Source organism: Lathamus discolor, chromosome 6 (assembly GCF_037157495.1).
Source record: "Lathamus discolor isolate bLatDis1 chromosome 6, bLatDis1.hap1, whole genome shotgun sequence".
Taxonomy (NCBI): domain Eukaryota; kingdom Metazoa; phylum Chordata; class Aves; order Psittaciformes; family Psittacidae; genus Lathamus; species Lathamus discolor.
Genome location: NC_088889.1, coordinates 82,916,194 through 82,940,050, shown reverse-complemented (window position 1 = coordinate 82,940,050; position 23,857 = coordinate 82,916,194). Strand labels below are relative to the sequence as shown.

Here is a 23,857-nt window from a genome sequence, read left to right as displayed (position 1 = left end):
AATGCATAGAGTTTAAAAGTCACTTTCTCTGTGCCTTTCTCCATCTCCTCTACCAAAATAATTCTTGTTAACATTTCTCCTATTAACCAAGATTTTCAGGAGATTAAATTCAACACAGTAGTTAATTGCCAACTTTATTAAATATCAAGGCACTAGTTATGTGAAAAAGAAGTTCTCTAGACAACTATTAAGGTCTGGAGAGGGTATTTCCTCATTGCATAGGAGCTAAACTTCAATTTGTATCATTATTTAGTGTTCTGTGGCAGGGTCCCAGGTGGTATGTGAGTTATTGACATATTTAGATGTTTTTGTTTAAAGTATCTTGTTATTTATATCTCAGAGTCCCTGTCGCCCCCCCCCCCCAAAGCAGTAAATTGTCAGATTTGGTTTAAGTATTAGTAGTTCTACTGTCAAATCTTAGTGAATCAGGTTGTACAGCTCCTAACGTATACTTGAAAACCTTTGCACCTTCATGTGGTGCTGCTTGGAGCCTTTGTCAAAATCAACATTTTCTGATTTGGTATTGAAATTACAGTTGTGAAAGAGAAAAAATGTCTTTTAATGCTGACTGCATGGGAAGCTGTGATGCTGAAGTGATGGACTTGCAACCCAAATTCCAGTGAGGCAGAAAAAATCTATACTGAGAAAAAACAAATGCTGTTCTCATTGCAGTTTTAAGCAGGTTTGGGACATGCCAAAGCAGGTTTAAGCAGGTTTAGGTAACATCTCTGACACAGAGATGAGGGCAAACAATAAGAATATGCATCTCCAGCCTCTTTGTGGGTGTTAAATGGTGTTTAGGACAGGCACTGACTGGCTATGATCCAAATCCTGCTGAAACAGGGGAGTATTACAGAATCACAGAATCCCAAGGGTTGGAAGGGACCTAAAAAGATCATCTAGTCCAACCCCCCTGCAAGAGCAGGGTAACCTACAGTACATCACACAGGAACTTGTCCAGGCGGGCCTTGAATATCTCCAGTGTAGGAGACTCCACAACCCCCCTGGGCAACCTGTTCCAGTGCTCTGTCACTCTTACAGTAAAGAAGTTCTTCCTGATGTTAACGTGGAACTTCCTATGCTCCAGTTTACACCCATTGCCCCTTGTCCTATCACTGGATATCACTGAAAAAAGCCTAGCTCCATCATCCTGACACCTACCCTTTACATATTTGTAAACATTGATGAGGTCACCCCTCAGTCTCCTCTTCTCCAAGCTAAGGAGACCCAGCTCCCTCAGCCTCTCCTCATAAGGGAGATGTTCCACTCCCTTAATCATCTTTGTGGCTCTGCGCTGGACTCCTTCAAGCAATTCCCTGTCCTTCTTGAACAGAGGGGCCCAGAACTGGACGCAATATTCCAGATGCGGCCTCACCAAGGCTGAGTAGAGGGGGAGGAGAACCTCTCTTGACCTACTAACCACTCCCTTTCTAATGCACCCTAAGATGCCATTTGCCTTCTTGGCCACAAGAGCACATTGCTGGCTCATGGTCATCCTCCTATCCACCAGGACCCCCAGGTCCCTTTCCCCTTCACTACTTTCCAGCAGGTCAACCCCCAACCTGTACTGGTACATGGGGTTGTTCTTCCCCAGATGCAAGACTCTACACTTGCCCTTGTTAAATTTCATCAAGTTTCTCCCCGCCCAACTCTCCAGCCTGTCCAGGTCTCGCTGAATGGCAGCACAGTCCTCTGGTGTGTCAGCCACTCCTCCCAGTTTTGTGTCATCAGCGAACTTGCTGAGGGTGCACTCAGTTCCCTCATCCAGGTCATTGATGAAAATATTAAACAGCACCGGTCCCAGCACCGACCCCTGAGGAACTCCACTAGTCACAGACCTCCAGCTAGATTCTGCGCCATTGACCACAACTCTCTGCCTTCTTCCTTTCAACCAGTTCTCGATCCACCTCACTACTTGATCGTCAAGCCCACACTTCTTTAGCTTATCTATGAGGATGCTGTGGGAGACAGTATCAAATGCCTTACTGAAATCAAGAAAAACTACATCTACCGCTCTACCATCATCCCTCCACCTAGTCACTTCCTCATAGAAGGCTATAAGGTTGGTCATACATAACTTCCCCCTCATAAAACCATGTTGGCAAGAATAACTTGTTCCATCATCTTTCCAGGGATGGAGGTAAGGCTGACCGGTCTATAATTACCCGGGTCCTCCTTCTTGCCCTTCTTATAGATTGGTGTGACCTTTGCCATCCGCCAATCCTCAGGCACCTCGCCCGTTTCCCACGACTTACCAAAGATGATGGAAAGTGGCCTAGCAATGACCTCCGCCAGCTCCCTCAGCACCCGTGGGTGCATTCCATCCCGACCCATCGATTTACAGATGTCCAGATTGCATAGCTGATCCCTAACCCAATCCTCATCTACCAAAGCAAACTCCTCCTTTGTCCTGACTCCTTCTGGGGCTATAGAAATCCGGGGCCCTCGGCGAGAGTCTGCAGGAGTAAAGACAGAGGCAAAGAAGGCATTCAGCACCTCTGCCTTCTTTATATCCTCTGTCTCCAGGGTACCCACTTCGTTCAGCAGTGGGCCTATATTGCCTCTTGTGTTAGTTTTATTTGCTATGTATTTGAAGAAGCCCTTTCTATTGTCTTTAACCCGACTAGCAAGATTGAGTTCCAAGGAGGCCTTAGCTGTCCTAATTGCCTCCCTACATCCTCTAACAACTGTCCTATATTCCTCCCAAGCGGCCAGCCCCTCCTTCCATAATCCATAGATTCTCCTTTTCCACTTGAGTTTGCCCAGCAGCTCCTTGTTTAACCACGCCGGTCTCCTAGATCCCTTACTTGACTTCCTACTCATTGGGACGCTCCGATCCTGAGCTTGGAAGAAGCGGTCCTTGAATGCTAACCAACTATCTTGAGCCCCTTTACCGCCTAGTACACTTTCCCATGAGACTTCCCTTAGCAGTTGACTGAAGAGGCCAAAGTTGGCCCTTCGGAAATCCAGAACTGTGGCTTTGCTAGGTATTCTATTCCTCCCACACAGGATCCTAAACTCCACCATCTCATGGTCACTGCAGCCAAGGCTGCCATTGACCGTCACCACTTCGACCAAACCCTCCTTGTTGGCAAGTACTAAATCTAGCAGCGCTGCTCCCCTAGTTGGTACGTCCACTATTTGCATTAAGAAATTATCATCAATGCACTCGAGGAACCTCCTAGACTGTGAATGACTGGCTGTGTGAGTCTTCCAGCAAATATCGGGGTACTTAAAGTCCCCCACGACGACTAAGGCATGTAGTCGCGAGGCTACTTCCAGTTGCCTGTAGAAAGCCTCATCAACTCCTTCATCCTGATCAGGAGGTCTGTAATAGACCCCCACAACTGTATCACCCGTGCCAGTCTGCCCCTTGATTCGTACCCACAGACATTCCACTTGCTCCTCATCCGACCCCGGACAGAACTCAATACATTCTAGTTGCTCTCTCACGTAAAGAGCAACTCCACCACCTCGCTTCGCTGACCTATCTTTCCTAAAAAGGACATAGCCATCCATGACCACATTCCAGTCATGTGAACTGTCCCACCATGTCTCTGTAATTGCCACTAGATCATAACCTTTAGCCCGCACACAGACTTCTAACTCCTCCTGTTTATTCCCCATGCTGCGTGCATTGGTGTACAGGCATTTCAGGGAGCCAGTCCTAGTACCCTTTTTCCCCTGCGGGACAGGGTCTAAAAAGCTATCCTTTCCCACAAGTGAAACAAGAGATTGATAGTCCTCCTTAGCCCGAGTATTTTGGTGATGTTGGTTGGCTGTGGCTTGGGACTGTGATGAGTAATGGAGGAGGGGGCAGATTTTGTGTTTGCCTAATGCTCTCTCAAGTGGTGGAGCTCGGCTGCTAGGGAGCATGGTCTGAAGGCTTCATTTGGAAGCACTTTTCCATTCTTGGTTCTGGACTCCTGACCCCACTAGCCTTTGGCTAACTGGCTCTGGTGATAAAGTCCACAGCGGACACCACAGTGACGAAGATCTCTGAAGCAACCTTTTCCTTCAAATAATGCAAATGGGAGACATCACTGGGACTTTGCTCTCCATGGGCGAACCTGTGTGGTCCTACTTCTTTGAGCCAGGTTCTGTGTAAATCATATTGCAGCTGATTTTCCTTTGAGTGGATCAGTTCTTGTTGGTACCCTGTGTGTGATGGTGCTTTGGGTTGTTCATTAATGTCCCCTTAAATGTTCTCTGTCCCCACATGTTCCCTTAAACAGCTGATTTCTGTCAGTGCCTCCTGGCACTCCCCTGTCCACCAACAGACAAATTGGTGTTATTAACTGCTGTTACCATACTGATTGCTCTCTGAGGGAATGACCCTCGTGTCAAGATTTCTGCTGAGTACAGGACATTTGCTGCCCCTGCTGCTGCAACCCCCAAATCTTACTTTAAAAAACAACAGATCTTTCCTTCTGTCATCACCCCAGCTGTGCTGTCAGATCCACTCATGAAGACACTCTGAATAATTGATTTCTGCCTTGTGCAAAACCGAAGCCCAAGGAAAGTATCACCCACATTGGTAGATAATTTGGTGCAAAATCCTTCATGAGGCAGTGACCTGGAATAACTGAGAGGCCAGAAGATGAGGGCCAGCAATTCTGTTGTCCCTATGATCTTGTCAGCATGTGAAAGCTACTGGGGGGCAGGTACTGACTAAATCTGTGCACACATACTCTTGAGCTAGATTACACCAGTGCAAGAGTTAAGGAGGGACAGATCTACATGTAAACAAGTCATTAATGGACTATGCAGAGAGTTGAGCTTAACTGCTGCTGGACAAATGTCTTGTGAAGCCTTCTTTCTCTCTGTCTTGAGAAGCAAACAGAAATACTTTCTTGTCCTTAGGAGCCAATAATTTACCTTCATGGAGAGGAGAGGAAATTAAAACCTAAAAGAAACCCAAATGATGTGACTCTGTTGCCAGCATCCTCTGCTTCTTTAGGCTTTGTTCCAGTGCTTGCATTGTCTGTACTGTTAATAAGACTGTTTTCCTGTGAAAGGCAGCTACTTATATATTCTTGCTTCTTTTTAAAAATGTGACCCTTTAGCTTTTGAGATTTCATAACTGCTATTAATCTGTTCAATGAGGAAAAAATAGTGACATAAAATATAATCTGATTTGTCTGACTTCAGTCTTCAACCCCAGCATTTACTCTTTTAGGTATGTCTTCCCTGCTCTTGGGAATGCCAACCCCTGCCTGGGGCATGGTGGCTGGGAGCACAGAGCGCATCCTGAGCGCATCCACTGCAGCCTTGTGTAGAGGCAAACAGGCTGTCTCTTGTTTCTGATTAGGCCTTCATGTCCTGCCCTCCCTACTGCCTTTTTGACCTGCTGTTTGTATTCAGTAGCTATAGTCATCTTGTGGCTCAGCCTCCAGTGCCCAAGAGGCCTCTTGGTGTTATGCATTCCCTGGAGCTGTGCCTGGATTGTAGGTTTATGTTCAAAACCTCAGACTTGGTAAATGTAAGATGATAGTCCTGTGATCAGAGCTGCCCTAAACTTCCTTATACTTTCTTATATGCCTTGCAATTTCAGAGCAAACATACTTCTAAACTACAGATATTTGAGTGATGGGAAGTTATTTTTCCAACCCTTTTCAAGGGTTGAATCTCACTCTGTCACTGTACTTCTCCAAAGTGGGATCCAGACCAAACTCTGTCCACTGAGTGCCCCCCCTTCAGAAACACTTCATATTGTAGCACAGTACAAGGTGAACAAATACTGAAGTGAAAGCTGGAGGTCAGAAGAATATTCCTTTCCTCTCTTCTTACCTATGTATACCATGAAAGCACCTTTCAAGCGCCTAATGTTTGAGTAATTCTCCTCTTTAATGCCTGAAAGTTCTGCTCACCTCTGCCTTGCTGGCTGACTGAACTCACACTGCCTGTGTCTCCTTCCAGGATGACAGCCAGGAAATTATTACAGTGCGATCTGAAGACCATAAAATACAGGATGAGCAGATGGCAGGTCACGTCTCCTTCTCATGAATAGCCTATGTCACCGTGGCACTGCCTCAGCACATGCTGAGCCACACTCACAAGGTCTAAACAAGAAGCATCACCAGTGGAGGAGATGTCTGTCAAGACAACATCCCAGCAGCACAGACCTTGCGACTGTGACAAAGAATTTGGGCATTGGCAAGAAGCTTAAGTGACAATGAGCTTTAAATACCTGCTGCTAAGATAATCACAATAATCTGTCTGCCAGCTTTTTCCTAATGTGCATTTTTTAATTCATTGTGGGAGGCAAAATCCTTTGACTGGTGAAATGAAGACATGGCACTGTGACTATAATTTACATTGTTAAATAACTGGAAGGAGCACCTATCAAAAGCTGGAAATCCTACCCAAAGCAGAACATCTGCCTTCATGGATTAATTTAAAAAAAGATGAGAAATTAGTGTTTTCATAGAAAGGAATTCCTGATGCAAGAGATCCTCAGTTCTGTGAAAGGGATTAAAAAGCAAAATGTCTTGGTTGCAGGATTTGCTGTGGTTCTGCTGTTCTTCTGATCTTTTTGAGTCCACCCTTGGAGTAGGGAATCTTAACCCTCTACCTCTCACTGCTCTGTGCACTACTGTACTTTGTGGGGACAAGATGCTGGAATAGCCATTTTGATTGTTCCTGGTGTCCCGGAGAGGATGTTTATGAGCAAATTATTTTCTCTTCTCTCTAATTGGGAAACTCAAACAAAGCTCTGTCACGTATTGGCCCTTTGTGCAGCAGTCAAGTTGATCCCACTTATCTTTTCAGTGTTAATTGCAAAAGACCTCTGCTCCTATGAGCAGCACTTTGCTGAAGAAGGCTGTATGTTACCTATCAATCAGCAGCACAGTTGGGTATATTTGATGCATGGGGATACACCATGGTGTAGAAATTGTCATTGTTCCGTTACTACTAGAACAAATGAAAGATCTGGGATTCACAAATTTCTTGGTAGAATGGAGTTGTTAGTTTGATAGGAAAGTATCTTCTCAAGAAAATGGGGAAAACATTATATCTAAATGAGCCACTGAGCTCTAACAGCAGGGCCAGCAGGTGAGTAATGTGTACTGAGAGAGACACAGCTATTCAGAAATCATTTCTTATGCAGTTTGTTTTCAATTAATGAAGATGACTGTTTTTCTTCCTTTCACACTCTACAGCCTCGTTTTCTCCCCTGTCCTGAGGTGAATGAGGTGGGAGGGAGCAAGAAGCAACTTGTCAACCTAGGTGGCAGCTCAGGACCTCAGTCTATGAGCAGTGCCTGGCTTGCATGAGATCTGATGCGTATTTGGATAGTGTTATAAAAAACACCTTTCCTTGGTCCTAAGGTGAAATGAGCTGTAATGTCACTCTGTTCCCGTGTGAGTATGTCCATGCCCTGCAGAGGCTGCTTTGAGCACCTGACACCTTTGTTGGCAAATGGGTGTGAGAGGCAGATGTTCATGGAGCTGGGACTTGCAGCTCCCTGCTCACCTCTGGAAGGGGCCCTTTCAAGGACATTTTTAAGGCATGTTTGCAGACGCTTGCATTGCTGCTCACTGTTCATGCTGAGGAATAAATTGGATTTGACTATCTGCAGCTGCTTTTGGCACCTTTCACTAGTGCAGAAATTCCCGTTGTGATCTATGAAAAAATAACCACCAAAAATCCTTAATTTTCTGAGAAATATTCCTGGGCAAAATGTCACCTTTCATATAGCACAGCTGAACATAGCAAATTGTACCGTTTATTCAATAGGGAGCATTATAGTTTGCACTTTGCATTTCTAAAACTTGAATTTGCTAAATGGAGCACTTCCCACTGACAGAGCTGAGGTTGTGGTGTGCTTTTTTGCCCCCCCCCCCCCTTTTTTTTTTGCAGCTGGAAGCCATTTTTAATTGTATCATAGAGCTTCTTAGCCCTGTTGAGTCTGGCTTAGTGTTCCTCAAGGGACAGAGGAAGATTTGCTAATAGCTTTCCAACCCACTTTAGTCTCTCTCTTCCTAACGAAAGCTCTCAGCAAAACAGACTTGAGCAAGGTCTTTGTCCTGGATGACTTTTTGCTGAATAAGTTAGCAATGCTCTACTTAGCAAAATCTCATATCCCCTGTGGATGCATTCAAACTTACTGGTACACTACAGTGGGGCTGTGACAAAGATAATATGAAAAATACTAAGAGAGGAGTTGTGTTCACATTTAAACCTTAACGCAGCCAATACCCAACATGGGTACTTGCACATGCCAAGGAGATAAAGAAATATTTTGACCTGAATCAGAAAAATCTGTCATTTTTGCACAGAGAACCTGAAACTGGTCCCTCTCTCTCACAGATGAATAGCCAGAATAAGCTGTCCACCTTCAGAGAATTAGTTGACTTTGCCTTTCAAGAGCATTTGTTTCTTCTATATGAAATGTGCTAATAAGTGTGCTTTTTACAGCAATCTTGGTTCCTAAAAATACGTATCCTGGGGTTTTAGATTTTTATTTTTCTCAGACTTGTGTGGAAGTTGTATGCTGTAGGGCCTCTTTTTTTTTTTTTTTTTTTAATGCTTTTTCTTATTCCTGTCATACAGTGAAATGAATTTTTAGGTGATAGATACTGGACTCTGACAGGCATCTCATCTTGTACTGAGGCTAGTGACAGCCTGAAAGAAATTGCTCATCTGAGTCAACAGCCAGCTTCTCCAGTTGTATTTGTCTTCAGTGCTAATTCCATTTCTTTGCTCAGTTTTCCTGAAATCTGAGCACACACACACTGACCTGATAAATAACTGAAGCCAGCAGTAAAGATAAAGAAAAATTCTACACTTCAGAGGTCAAGCTAGCCTCCAAATCATATTTGCCCTAATGGAGAACAAATTCAACACTACCAAAAGTCAAATGAATGTTTAGTCGCCTGAGAAAATACCATTATAAACTGAAATGAGCTCTCATTATTTTTTCCATTTTATTTCTCTAATTTCTCCTTGGCTTCTGCTACAAAACTAAATGTAGGGGCATTAGTCATGGGGTACTTCAGAGGCACCCTCAAGGCAGAAGCAAGGTTCGAAGGTAAATCAGAGCTGGTGGCTCTTACAATGGATGCAATTGCTTGCATTAGGCCTGCAGGATGCAGATTTTCATTTACTTGATTTATTCCTATTGTTTAAGCTGTGAAGTGGCACAGGCGTGGTGGAGCCAGGCTGATGAGGGACTTTATAGTGAGCTGTCAGGGCAGAAAATCCCATTGCGAAGGGACTCTTTCCTCAGGGCTGTTTGTGAGGATGGTGCAGCAGCAAGCTAAGTGAATGATTTAAAAGGGTAATGGAAAAAAAGACACATGGGGAAATAGGAGATTAATTATCTGACATGCTGTTAGGCACCAAGGTGTCGGACTGCCTCATGCAAACAGCTGCAGACCTTGGCAGATCAGGCCTCTTTCTGGAGGTGAGGTGGTGATCCCTTTCTGGAGGTGAGGAGGATATCTCAGCCCCTCATCCTGCTCTGCACAGCAGCTGATTTGTCTCTTCCCTTTCCCACAGGAGCTGGTCTCTTCCTTCTCCAGCATGAGAGATGCTGGTAACCTGTATCCTAATCATACCCATAAGCCTCCCTCTGCCTTGTTACATGCTTTGAGTGTGTGACTGCAAAAGCTGATAGCTGTCTAATGCAATATTTCTAACAGCCAAACCTGTTTGTTTTGGAGCCCAAAAGGTGATAAGTAATAATTTTTTTCTGTCATTGCTTATGTCATCAGGTCACGTTCCCACCTTATTTTATCACCGGCATCCTAGAAAGAACATCCTGAGTAAGGCATCTTGGCAATAACAAGGTGTTTTATTGATAGGTATGTTGCCTTCTGGAGAAATAATGGAACCATCAGGGCCAAATACCGCTGTAATAGCATGTTCAAGACTTCCTCTTGCAATTTATGTCTTGGAAATTCCATAAACCACATTTATTTTGCAATGCATTGGAAGATAGTAGGGAATTACTGTGGAGGTAGATATTACCATGGGCTGGGGAAAAGTGTAGAACCTTTTATGTATCCCTCTGTGTCCCTGTAAAATCTCAGCTCTGTCTTACCTCATTTGATATATGTTTCTTACTTTGGGCATATGAGTCTTAATTGGTTACAGGAACTTTTCTACTTAGTCTAAGTGCAGTTGTGGAGTTCATTATGGGCAGCTACATAGCTATGGTCTACATACAAAGGATGAAACATTTTCTGTTCTGTGGGTCTCAATTATTTATTACAGAAATCTGTTTGTAATTTAACTTCATTAGATTTGCGTTGATGACAGAAGTAATACTGACCAATTGACTTGCATGTAGTATATGGAAAAGGGTGGACATCAGTAATGCCTTTGAATTTCTGTGCTGTAGGAACATCTTAACAGAGCTGTCAGCAAGCCGACTTACTACTTAGACTGATTTTTTTTTTTCACCTATGTAAGATAGTGTGTGCATTTTATAGTAAGTTACATTGAACCAGCTTACTGAAGGATGTCTTTCTGATTTTGTGGCTTTTGTTCATCCGCTTGCACTGTATTTGTAATGGGAATTCATTTGGTGAAAGTTTCCTGTAAATATCAAATGTTCCCCCTCCCAATATCCCCAAGCAACAACTTGCTCCTCTTCCCACACAATCAAAATATTTTCAGAAGAAAATTCTAATTTTTGTCAAAACAATTTTCAGAAAAAAACCCCAGGCAGTATCATGGTTCATTTCAATATTGACATGGTCTGCTTGAGGTGATCTATTTTTAGTGATAGCTGTGTCCTTCTCTTCCACTGACCAGGTTTCCAGCTCGCCAGTGGCTCTCCTGGTACTGTGACATTTCTCTTCTTATGGAGCTGGGGGATTTCTGTGTCAGTGATGTGTCTGGGATATGTAACCCAGTGCCAGAGGCTAGGCTGAACAGGAGAACGAGAGCAGGGGGTATGCAGCTGTGTGGGCACACATACAATCAGATATGTTAGTATCTTTTTTTAAGTGAAGTCTTCTGAATTATTCTTTTAAGGCATATCCCTTTCTTTCTTTGAGTTTGGAATGATAACAGATATCAGTTTATCAAACATCCTAATTTTTGACCAGCTATATACAGAGCTCAGTACATTCTGTTTTTTTCCCCGTTTCCTCTGTTAAGGGGTCAAAGCCAGCTCCATGAAAGCATGTTACTTTCCAGCACATATTATCCAGTTTTAAGGACAAAAGGACAAATCTTTTTTGGAGGAGGCAGGTTTGATGATTCGCAATTGTAATGACATATTTATTCCAGGGCTAAACTTGTCCAACTATTTATAAGTGCACACAATATAACAGCTGTATATGCTGTATGTATTGTTTGGCTGTGGGAGAGTGAGTGCTGCTCCTGGCATAAAAACAACAAAGTGGATGAATCTGAGAGCTAATATGATATCCTAGGCACTTCTCCATATATCAGTAGAAGGAATAGTACTAAAAAGGCTGCTTCTCAGATTTTAATAAGATGGTGTCTGTGAAGATTACATTTTGGCTTATGGTACAATATTTCATTTTCCTCACTTCTTTAGAATCTTTTTTAATAATGCATCTGTGTGTACATTTTGTGGTTGCAAGCATATTTTAGGTCACTCAGTCAAGTGACATTAAAGAAACGTGCTAACAGTGAATTTCAAATGCTGCTGGTAGATGGATGCAATAGCTCATCTGGTAAACAAGCTGTTCCAGAGAAAAAGTTACTCATACTGTGTATGACAATTATGGTAACTGAAAATGTTAGTTCAGCTTCATGTCACCAATGCCATCAGCAGGCAGATGGCTTTGAGATAACCCCAGTCGGACTGGCCATGTCTGTTCCAATAGCAAAGATAAAGTTGTTTTTTCTGTCCCTATATTTAACATAGCCCGTACCGATCCAGTATCACACTGGGTAACTCGTAATAAGTCTGCAGAAATCAACCATTCAAAGGAAATCTGTAGTTCTCACTCAGCGCTCTTCCTTGTTCTTATAATGTGATGTATGTTTCACAGGGCTGCATTATTCTATATATACTATATATACTGGGCTCTTATTCCAGCCACACCTTATAATCAGATTTCCTGGAAGTTAGAGACAAGAGAAATTCTTAAATGTTGTTGATTTTAGTTGTCTTGCCGATATTTAGATCCTGGCTGATCAAGTATGCATGACACTAGTGTTGTGTTTACTGAAAAACAAACAACATTTGCACTGGTGGGAAAACAGTCTATCTATACCTCATCTTAGATTCAACACCTGTGTCAGCACTCCCACTTGTATCAGAATGGTATATTCTCTACTAGCAGGCAGCAGTCTAGGCAACCCAGAAAGTATTATCTGCATCCCTGAAAATTCCTGTTGCTGTTACAGGGGCAGCAAAGAGTTACATTAGTCTTTTGAGCTGAAAGCTCAGATCTGGACATTGCTGCTTTGACTCAAAGTGTGCAGAATGGAGTAGAAAATGTCATTACTTTAATGTTAAGTGAGCAAAAATGTGCAAATCATGGAATGTGCAGCAGTTTTTTAAGTCTCTTGAGGACAAAATAGATCTGTGTAAGCTTTGCTGTAACTTATCTGCAGGTGAGCCCAAATTTCATTAAAGCATATATCTCACAAAATTATTTGTTGATTTAGACCCCTTTAAAGGATCTCACTGTCTGAGGTTCTTGTGCTGGCACATTTGCAATGAACAGTTCCATGGAAGGGTGGCTCAGAGTAAAACTTGTTGGTGGGTAGAATTATGTATTTAATATGTTCAACATCATTAATTGTACCTGCTATTTATATAGCGTATTACAGGGTCAAATTGTCATCCTAACTGATTTATGCAACAGTCAAGATCTTTTACACATTCTAACCTTGAATCAGGATGGTAAAATGACATGCCTCATGTCACCCAGAATGTCAGTGGCAGCGTCAAGGTTGGTCCCATAGTTGCCAGATGCACCTGGGGGCTCATTCCTCCTCCATTTACTGTTCAAGGACACCTATATGGCTGAAGTTTAATTTAGGTAGTTTCTCAAGGAAAAGTAAATTCTTTCAGTGGTCTGATGAAACAGAATGTGTATAAGGAACAACTGAACATTATTTTAGGAATAATCAGAAATGTTTAATCCAGATGGGAGAATCAATACCCAATAGCCACTGACAGACAGAGCTTAACACAGAGTACCAAATAACCACTTACAGTTTAAGTTCTCTTTATGACCACCTTGTGAGCAGTTTGCACTCTTGAATATATTAAGCAGCTGTGAGTAATGAACAAACTTGTAAAAATGAATATGGTTTTTTGGGGGACAGTCAATGAACTGAGGAAGAGCAAAATTTATTGAACAAGTCATTTATTTAATGGACAGTTTGACTCAAAAGTATGGTGCCTCCACTGCAGCTCGTAGCTGGACCTAAGGGGCCCATATATGTTATTCTGGTATAAACTCCCTCCTGTATATTTTAGTGCTAAGGTAGACTTCTGGCCTTTCCAACAGGATGTGAACAGTTAGATAATGACAGCAAGCAGTATGGAAACAGTGGAGTTAAGTCCTGGAGGAGCATCACTGCAGCCAAGATAGAGCAAGATTAAAAAGAGGATTGAACTTGTAATTGAACTAGCAAAAACATCCTGAAGGCTGATGTTAGCAGATTTGGGAAGGTAACTGGTATGTCATCCTTCAGGTTGTAAGGGTAAATTTTATTAGTAGCTTGGATGAAACTTTTTTGGAATGAGACAATTATCTCCTGTGTCTCTGCTGCAGCCTCTCTCTGATGGATCTGCAGTTGCCTGGTGACCTGCGGCAGGACCTGTGCAGGCCAGAATCTTGATCCATTTTGGCAGTTCTCATGCATCTTTTAAATCTTGTAGACACTTCCAGCACAACCATGGTGTAGACATGTATAACAGAGTATGATGAAGAAGCCTTTTGCCTGTTCCCACGGCAGGTTGTTAATCAGTTTTTCCCGAGGTGTCTGGGACTGGTCACTAGATGCTTGACTCAGCAGCTGATTCCATACAGCAATTCTTATACTGTTTTCAGCTTTACTCTGCTTAAAGCTAGATCAGTCTTGGAGAAGAATTTGGTTTTCTGTATGTTTGCTGGTTTTTGAAAGGAAATGGCTGACCACAGCTCGCACATACAAACCAGGCAGGACAAATCAACAAATAAGCTGTGTGATACCATGCCAAGGAAGCCACTTCCCTGCACCTGCAGTATATGAAAGGAGGTATAGCATGGCTATTTTATAACCATGTGAATACTTGGCTCCAAATTGGTAGAGAGGATTAATGAGTGATTGTTTTGTTGATGAAAAGCACACAGCATTTGTGCCCTCTTAAGGGAATCAGGTGCCAAGACAAAAACATACTAAGCCACTGCTTTTAGCCCTGAGTGGAGACGCAGCCCTTGGAACTGGGAAAGGGTATGTTAAAGAGTAGAAAACAGATCGATAAGTGGTTCTTAGAGAGGAATGTTTGGTGCTGCTTAAATGGTTATGCTGCAGGGAGCTAGAGAAGGAAAAGCTGTATGAGGAACGATGAGAAAAGCTACTGCAAAAAAAGGGCATTAGTTGTTAAAAGCAGGGCCTTACCCAAATCGCATTTTTTTAATATATAAAGAAAAAAAACCCACACCAAAACCCAAACCTAACCTTGAGTGAATAAAGCATCAATTTTCCTACATTTTAAATGAGATCTAAAAAGAACTCAGTAATGGCATTGGTTGCCATGGTGTTTAAAGGTGAAGCTCCACAGACACTTCAAATAACAGGAGATGCTTTTATCTATGTGGCTGAGTTAATTTTCATCTGCTGGAATTATTCATTTAGTTTGCTTTAATTATTCTATATTGGCAGTATCATAAAAGGGCCTGATCCTGCCATCCTAATACAGACAGAGCTCTTCTTGAGTCCAGGGGAAGAAAGACTAGATTCAAGCTGAACTAGTCACGAGATACAAATTGGAATGCTGAGTCTTTGGGCTTGAAGAGATGCACACAGACATACTGCTAATGGCACAGAAGTCCATTTAAATAGGGGTCAGGCCACAACTGGGCAGAGACACACCAGGGTCTGAAATGTGAGGGTGCGTGGAAAATCCACAGAAGGGGTGCTGTGTCCTGTTAATACAGGCATTCATGCTCTCCCACATCCGTTTGGAGGGACTTTGGAGGTTGAAAGATTCACTCTTGCGTCCTTCCAGGTTTTGCCCTCCTTTTGTCAGGGCAGTAATGTCCCCAGCTGGGCTAGCGAATGTTGGTGAAGCAGACAAAGCCTGTCCCCTTGCTTTACTCACCTCTAAACTGCTGGCATGTTGGACTGCCCCATGCCAAACAAGCTTTTGGGCTTGCTTCTTTTACGTGTCTTTTGTGGCACTGGGAATGGTTGACCAAATAAAAAATTTACTAAGTAGATGGGACCTGCATTTAGATTCCCAAATCCTTACCACACACTTTGGTCTGATTTTTGAAGTGCTAAACACTTGGCTTCTCCCATAGCCTTCAGTGGTACCTGCTGGGTGTTTGCTGCTTTTGATAGCAATGCCTACTTGAGTGAATGCTAAAATCCCTGCTCCTGTGCTCTATTTGCAATAGCATCCCTGTGGCTATGAAGAACCTGGAACTTGTCTCAGATCTTGTCTTATATGCACACTTTATTGATCCTGTGCCTTATTACCTTTGTATCCCACCAGCTTAGCTCCCTCTTCCCCTTGTATTTTGGCTAAGAACACAGCCATCAATACTAGCATTGCATCTCTAAACACAAATATCTCTTTGCTGTTTTTGACTTTACTTAAAACACAGGAATGACCTGAAAGAGGGAAAATTAGAAACTGATAATGCAGCCTTGTGTAACTATACTATGGCTGTCATTTGAAGCAGATGAGTAATAAATATCTTTATCATGGTTTTCATCCAGATATTAGTTGTCACATAATCCACAATGAATCAGCATTCACAGTCTCAAGAGCTTTTCCAGCGCCCTCTGTATGTTATAGTTTATTGATTTTCATCTTTTTCCCCTTAGATGCATAAGTCATGAACCCTCTGTTATTAAGAGTAGTCCCAATTGCACATACCTTTCATTTCCTTTGGATTACATTAATTGCCTGACATCTAAAAGTGATCTGGGCTTTTCAGTCTTCAGCACTGGACCACAAGAAATATTTACCAGCTACGGCAGATTTATAAAGATGCCACCAAGATGCCTTGAGACTAACAATCAGAAAACACAGCAGCAAAACAACACCATTTTTTAAAGTTAAATGCTCAGAATGCTAAAAAGGAATAGCAGATAATAAAGCTAAACAAAGACTTGTATTCAGACCATTTTTTCATCCACTTGTCTCACATAAAAGGAAGGTGCTGGTGGTTTAAAAACGATTGCACAGCATCTGATGACAATTAGAAATTTAAAAAAGTAGCTTTAATTTTAATTTGGTGTTGGGTCTTTTTTTATTTCAGATATCTTTTAGATTCAGCCCTCTACCTCTATTACACAGTTGTTTTCTTTTCTTGCATGCCTTGCTTCCCTGTCTTTGTAAGACTCAGCTGAGAATGGCTGGATGATACTCTATAAAGAGCAGCTAAGGTGAAGAAGGGATTTTCTAGGCTGATGTTAACAATCTAGAACTCAGACATGTTCTGCACAGAATCATAGAATCTTTTAGGTTGGAAAAGACCCTTAAGATTGAGTCCAACTGTTAAAAACACCATTAAACAATAGTTAAAGGTGATACACTGTACTGTAAAGCTGATGAGAATACAACACAGTCCTTCAGTATAATATTTGCATGACTTCGAACAAGTCATTTAGCCTCCCTGCACCCTGTTTCCCAGGTATAAAGTGAAGGTAATTGCACTTCTCTCTCACTGAAGACTGTGAGGATAACTGCTGTAGGAGGTGCTCAGGTACTATGGCAACCAGACCAGGAAAGGAGCTTCGACAAAGGAAATATCCTGTAGATGTGTAGTGGGAAGGAAATGATACAAAATGTGCAGTCTTAAATGCATCAAAAACTTTGCAGCTTTGTTTCAATGACAGAATTAATAGGCCTGATTCTCATTCAGCCACAGTCACCACTTCTTGTGTCTAATAAGATCTGTCCTAAGGCCCTACATCACTGGCAGAGACGCTACCCTTTCACCTATACAGGTATTAGGGTCTTTTTCACTGCATTGAGGAAGTGACTGAGGTCCACACGTACGATATGAAGATGTTCCCTGCTTTAAAGTGACTTCAGGTCTGCAGGTAAAAAAAAAATAAACTTAAAAAATAGATCTTTTACACTGATCTTGGTGTAATTTATAATTCAAAATGCAACGTTCTATGTACAAACCCAGTGGAATTGAACCATTTAAAACTAGTCAGCAAAGGCAGTAATAACCATTCTTTAATGATACACAGTGAGAAAAGGTGATGCAAAATGTTAGTAATTCTTACCCAAGTGACCTTGTAGCAATTGTTTGTGTTTGTCTGGGTTTTAGATAAATGCTGTACACTTACATATTTATAAATCATTTTCTTTCAGAGGGAAAGGACTTGCTCACAGGGGATGACACTTCAGCAACACACCTGACCTGTCCTGAGGTTCTGAGAGCCAGGGGGGAGCAAACCACGTTCCATGGTGAGTGGGGATTTTAAATAACAGAGGTGCCCACTGTGGTGGGTGTACTGGCCTCAGCTGGGAGGCCATCAGAAAAGATTGGCAGCAGCAGGGGAAGGCTGGAATTGGTAGTGTTTTTCTTCTCTCAGTGCCTCAATGTAAACTTGAGAGATGCTGTTACGGCCTGCCAAGCTGGTTAAGTGAGCCATCTTCCTAGGAGTAGCCAGAACTGCCTCCAAGAGCAGCTTAAACTCCCTCAGTGGTGAGGAAATTGTTGAGCCCTTTGCTACTCTCTGAACTACCTCTTTGTAGTACCACAAGTTTGTGCTGGGAGCAGGTTTGAAAACCACCTTAAACAGGATAAAAGAGAGAAGAAAAGTTCCACAGTGGTATAACCTTCCATTAATAACAATTGAGACATTATTGGCAGGCACTGTTGTCTTTCTAAGCCTTCTTTGAGATTTTAATTTCCCTTAGGAGGTGGATTAGATTTAGTCCGTTTGTCTGTAGTTTTTCTGAAAGGTGCTATTGCTGCAATGGGACATGCTGATGCAGGTGAGCGGCTAAGCTGCTGTTGCAGGTGACCTAGACAACTCAGTTTGGATGACTGGTTACTTAGCAGCTTCCTGAAATTGGTTTGCAATAGGTAGGTGACCTAGGTACTTTGAGCAGACCAGAAGATGAGGTGATAGTGAACACTGCAGGTTGCTAGCAATTTAGCACAGCAGGGTGCCTGGTTTGGAGCAGGGTCAGCCCTTGCATTGTACCCTCTGCATTACACAGGACAGAGTGGTTGGTGGTGAGGAGTTTTGCACACTGGTTAACATTCACATTATCTATATGTGTGTGTAAGGCTGAGGTATATAGCCTAGCTATTTTAGGGAAATGCATCATTGTTATGTATTAGGAATACCTATAGGGGCTTGAAAGTTTGGATTAAACTCCTATACAGACTCTGTTGACAAGTACCCTGATTTCAGTTTCTCAGTCTATTACCAGAGTGAGTTAATTAAATAAAAACAGTCTTAAATAATGTTGATGAACTCAGTGGTGTAATGTGGTTTTAACCAATCTTGTATAAATTAATATCTTTAATGTACATTGTTCTTTCAGAGAACCCTTTGATAGATGAGGTCTAAACATAAGCTTTAAAATCTTCAATTGTTTTATACTTAGCAGCAAGTAGAAATACTTGTTTTGAGATCCCATCTTTGTGACTGGTTTAACAAGCTGATTTTGTTTTTCCAAATGTGTATAAGTTATTTTCCAAATGGAATCCTTATTTGAGAAATAGTAGGATTTTTTTTCACAAGCAGGTACTTGGTATTTGTCAGCTATTTTATGTGCCTGACCCTCTTTGCCAACATGGCATTGAAGGAGCTGTTTTACTTTTTCAGCCTCTGAAGTACTGGATGGCAGGTATTATTAATTTTGTGTGGTTATATCACATTGTGACTCCAAGTTTATTCTTCTGCAATGAAAAAGGAAAGATTTTCAGTTTGCAGTGCATTAGAACATCACATTCGTTATTCTTTCTTATTTTCTTCCCTCTGCCATTCAAGTTGGAAGGAACTCCTCTAGCTTGGAAATGTGTCTCTTTCTCTGTGGGCCTTCAAATCTTTCAAAGCCTAGGGCTGGCTGCAGTAATCCTCCTTTATCCATTTTTTTAACCCTTAAACAGAATTAATCATGTGAATTATTACTCATGTGAACCTGCAGTACTTGTTATATTATTGTCCTCAGTCTCAACTTTGACTGCTTTTGATGATTCAACTCAAACTGTTATCATATATTCACTTTCAGGAAAAGACTGTGGGGACTTAAATTCTTCTTTAATCCTGCCCCTAGCTCTGAACCTTTGGAACAGAGAACGTGTGTGTGTGTGCTTGTGCGCTTGTCTGTATGTGTATGTCTGCATAGGTTGATCTACTTGAGTGATCTTTTCTTGAGGATCTGCCTTATCTGTTTATAGATATAGTTAAGACCATAGAGGGATTGTACCTAGTAATCTTTGGCTCCAAATACTGAAGTCATCTCTAAATTGGAGATGCCTCAGCAGTGGACAAGGGAATTGGAACTATTGCTTTTACAGACACACTTCAATATTGTATATTTAACCCATACTTTATTGCCAGAACAAATTGCTTCCCAGATCAGGCACTCCTGGGGAGCAAGAATGTATTTGTGGAGGTCTCCTGATGGGGACTTTCATTTTGGTCTTTTTTTGTTCACTTGTTTTGTTAACCTAAAATAATTGGGTTTAATTGGGTAATCCCTGTGTATTGGGGAGGTTGGGGAGGAGAGAGTATGTAACTTTTGCACAATTAATAAAAAATCCTCCAAGGCTTGGGCTGAACAAATCTCTCTGAGGAATCCTCATTTTCACGCTGCATACAAACAGCACCAGTATAAACAGTCTAAGCAGTTAGTTAGTGACATGCTCTTTTGCTGACCTTAGTGGCCTCAGAAGCAGACACCTGCATCAGTTCCCCTTCTTCTAATCTGTACTGTAGTATGGGAGGACAGAAGAGGAAATCATTAAAGGTGGGGGAGATGTCCAGTGAAGAGGACAGGAATTGCCAGCTGTGATACAGCAACAGGTTCAGGGATGAGAGAAGGGAGCAGAAAGACCCTTAAGCAGCTGGGAAGATTTCCACAAGCAGAGAATACCAGTCATTTATCCAGGATATTTCCTCTAAGAAAATTAGGGAAAGGTGGGAGAGTAACTTACCTCCCTGTGTGAAAGGAACAATGCTTCAGGGAGAAGAGACTCCCGAGAAGCACTGAGATATGAGAGGTGGCTATGTTCTTCCCATTAGGATGAAGAACTGCTGCTGCAAACCAAATGAGTATCTGACTGAATGAACTTGAAGCAAACAGCTAATAAAATCTGAAATAAATGAGATAACTGAATCAAATCGTAGAATGCAAAATATTTGTGTAATTGTACAATTCAAAACTGTTGCAATATTAATGAATATTGTAATACAATGATTAAACAGAGTTTTCATTTCTGTTTTGCAAATGTGCCTAAGCCTTTAATCTAGCAGGGTATTACTACCTAGGTGAATTCTGTTAAGCCTTTCTGTGAAAGCATTTTATTTAAAAAACACAAGTACAAACCCCTTTGTTCAAAGCCCTCATCATCACTCATTGTTTCCTTTAGTCTGCTTCTTCCCATTGTTTCTGGATCACCTACTGAAGATAAAATGAGACAATATGCAACTAAGACAACACATTGAGCAGTGAGAAACCGAGGATATAGTTCAGCACAGCTGAAGTCCAATTGCCTAAAGCACTTTTTTATTCAAATCCTGCCTTTTCTTTTCCTGTAGTCTGATCTAGGCTCTTGTATAAAGTGTTTTTTCTCTGAATAATCTTGCTGTTCACAGTCAACTCTTTTAGGAGCAAGGTCCTATTTAATGGCAGTAAGCATGGCAAAGACTAGCCCCAGGAGGAACAGTAAAATCTTAACTGCATCCTCATTTATCTTAATCTCTATTATTTAAATTTTGTTTATGCATCCCAACAAGCCAAACATAAGCCAAGCAGTATTTTTCCCTGTGAGTTTTTGGATCATCTTCTCTTCAGTGGTTAAAAAAATGACGTTCAAATACCTTTGTGTTTCTTTCAGTCTTCAGGAAAGTTGCAGAACTTCAGCCTAGGCTGAACAAAATTGATTGCTCCTATTTTCTGCTGTCTGGTAACTAATCTTGGCTCCTTGGAGCCTTGCTTTAAGTTGTTCTACAGAGCTTTTGTGCTGTTGTAAATCACTGCTGTTGTCAAGATAGAAAAGCTTTGAGCTTTCATCCCTTAATGCTTGCTAGTGTAAGGCTGCTGGCTTGTCTCTGGACAAAGTTTGCTTGATCCTGGCAAGAAGAGGGGCAGATTTCTTGACTGTAGCCTTTATGTCAGCACTGTGCAGCTGGTTGTTTCACATCCTGTGATGTGAGCAAGGCTAAGAGCTTTTCCAGCCCCTTGAGTACCCTTCCTACCATTTGTGTTTGAATCTGCTCCTGGTCAAGTCACAAAACCGGAACTGTATGGGCAGTGGGGGGCCATGATAACAGCTCAGGGACTCCTGTCCTAAGCAAGGCAGGTGGTTTTGCTGGTTCAGTTTCCCATGCTTATCTCCTTCCCCAGGGAGCTGTGATGCTGAATCCCCTCAGCGGGCAGCTCCGCCTCCTGCTCTGTCCCCACAGCCTCTCCCTTTCCCCCTGCAATGTACAAATCATAGCTACACCAGTGTCAGTTCACGAAAGAAGTGCCCAGCGGGTCTGATTCAGCTCTGCAGGCACCAAGCCATACGAACCAGGCATCTACCATTCTATTGATGAGTAGACTGTAATATCTATGGCTTTGAGAATGTTTTCTCTCTCAAAAAGCTATTTCACCAAGAGAAGCATCTTCCCTGATTACTGGAAAACCAGTGAAGGAGGAACAGATGTATTATGCCTAGAAATAGGTGTATGTTTTTGCTGCAAGGGGAATTAATAATTTGAACAATTTACCTTGGCTTGTGCTGGATTCATTGTCACGTGAAGTCTTTAAATCAAAACTGGATGCCTTTTCTAAAAATAAGATCAACTTCATTCAGAAGTTATGTGTCTGGTGAAGGGCTTACTGGGTGAAATTCTGTCATACCGGTGACCATTCTAGTCCCTTTTAACACTAAAATTGGTATGAATCAGTGCTAGGAAGGTGGGTGAACCTTTCCCACACTCTGAACTACCTAGCAATGGATTGTATGGTGTTACAGTGATCATGTGAGTTGCCTCCATACTTTTCATACCACATACTTGCACCCATCCTATACTGCAGCAAGTCAGTGTGATAGGATCCATTCTTTGTAGGGTGATGGAAGAATCTGGTGAAATTACTTTGATTTACAAAACAAATTGCAGAAGAGGTATTAGTAGATCTAAGGTGTACAAGGATGTGCATCTGCCCTTTCACTCCTCACAAGTAGCAGAGCAGAAGGCAGTTGTAATTTTCTGTCATGCACATACAGCCTTTTGTGCATTCATTTGTAAATATAGACCAAGGTTTAGATTTCTGGCCTCTACACCTGAACATAGCAGTATGGGCTTAAGGTTCTTTGAAAGGCAATGAAAGATATTATCATGCTATTGCCTCTGTCGTGGTTTAACCCCATCTGGCAACTAAGTACCAAGCAGCTGCTCACTCACTTCTGCTGTCTTGGTTTAAGGATAAGTTGTCTGATGCTTGCTCCAGCAGACAGAGATGTCAGGACTAGACCAAGACTGATCCTGGGTTGTGTAGACAGAATACAAGATGAGCTTGGTCACTGCAGAGGGCATTACTATGCAATAATAGCATCGTTTGCATCAGTTTTTAGCATCAGCCATGTAGTTTTCGAATCATAGAATAGTTAGGGTTGGAAAGGACCTCAGGATCATCTAGTTCCAACCCCCCTGCCATGGGCAGGGACACCTCACACTAAACCATCTCACCCAAGGCTTCGTCCAACCTGGCCTTGAACACTGCCAGGGATGGAGCATGCACAACCTCCCTGGGAAACCGATTCCAGTGCCTCACCACCTTAACAGGAAAGAACTTCCTCCTTATATCCAGTCTAAACTCTCCCTGTCTAAGTTTTAACCCATTACCCCTTGTCCTGTCACAACAGTCCCTAATGAAGAGTCCCTCCCCAGCATCCCTATAGAGGCCCCCTTCAGATACTGGAAGGCTGCTATGAAGTCTCCATGCAGCCTTCTCTTCTCCAGGCTGAACAGACCCAACTTCCTCAGCCTGTCTTCATACGGGAGGTGCTCCAGTCCCCTGATCATCCTCGTGGCCCTCCTCTGGACTTGTTCCAATAGTTCCATGTCCTTTTTATGTTGAGGACACCAGAACTGCACACAATACTCCAAGTGAGGTCTCACAAGAGCAGAGTAGAGGGGCAGGATCACCTCCTTTGACCTGTTGGTCACGCTGCTTTTGATGCAGCCCAGGATATGGTTGTCTTTCTGGGCTGCAAATGCACACTGAAGCCGGCTCATGTTCATTTTCTCATCGACCAGCACCCCGAAGTCCTTCTTCACAGGGCTGCTCTGAATCTATTCTTTGCCCAATCTGTAGGTGTGCCTGGGATTGCATCCGATGTGCATGTATATGTTCAAGAAAGGTCTGGCAATGCATGTAAGTACTGCCCTAGCTGCTTGCTGGGTAGGTTTAACTGCACAGTGGTATTTGATTTCCCTGTCCTGTCATCCAAGATGGTTGATTCCTTTATGTTACCAGAAAATTCTATTTCCCAACAATGATTTTTCTAAA

At 42.3% G+C, this 23,857-nt stretch overlaps 1 long non-coding RNA gene across 3 annotated transcripts in view; it reads left to right on the top strand.

The window, feature by feature from the left end:
- Window positions 1-23,857, top strand: part of LOC136017792 (uncharacterized) — an 83,185-nt gene that overhangs the window by 19,955 nt on the left and 39,373 nt on the right. For all 3 annotated transcript variants that reach the window (XR_010614092.1, XR_010614090.1, XR_010614091.1), the window contains one exon: window positions 17,486-17,581. This is a non-coding gene — a long non-coding RNA (uncharacterized LOC136017792). The remainder of the gene's footprint in view (window positions 1-17,485; window positions 17,582-23,857) is intronic.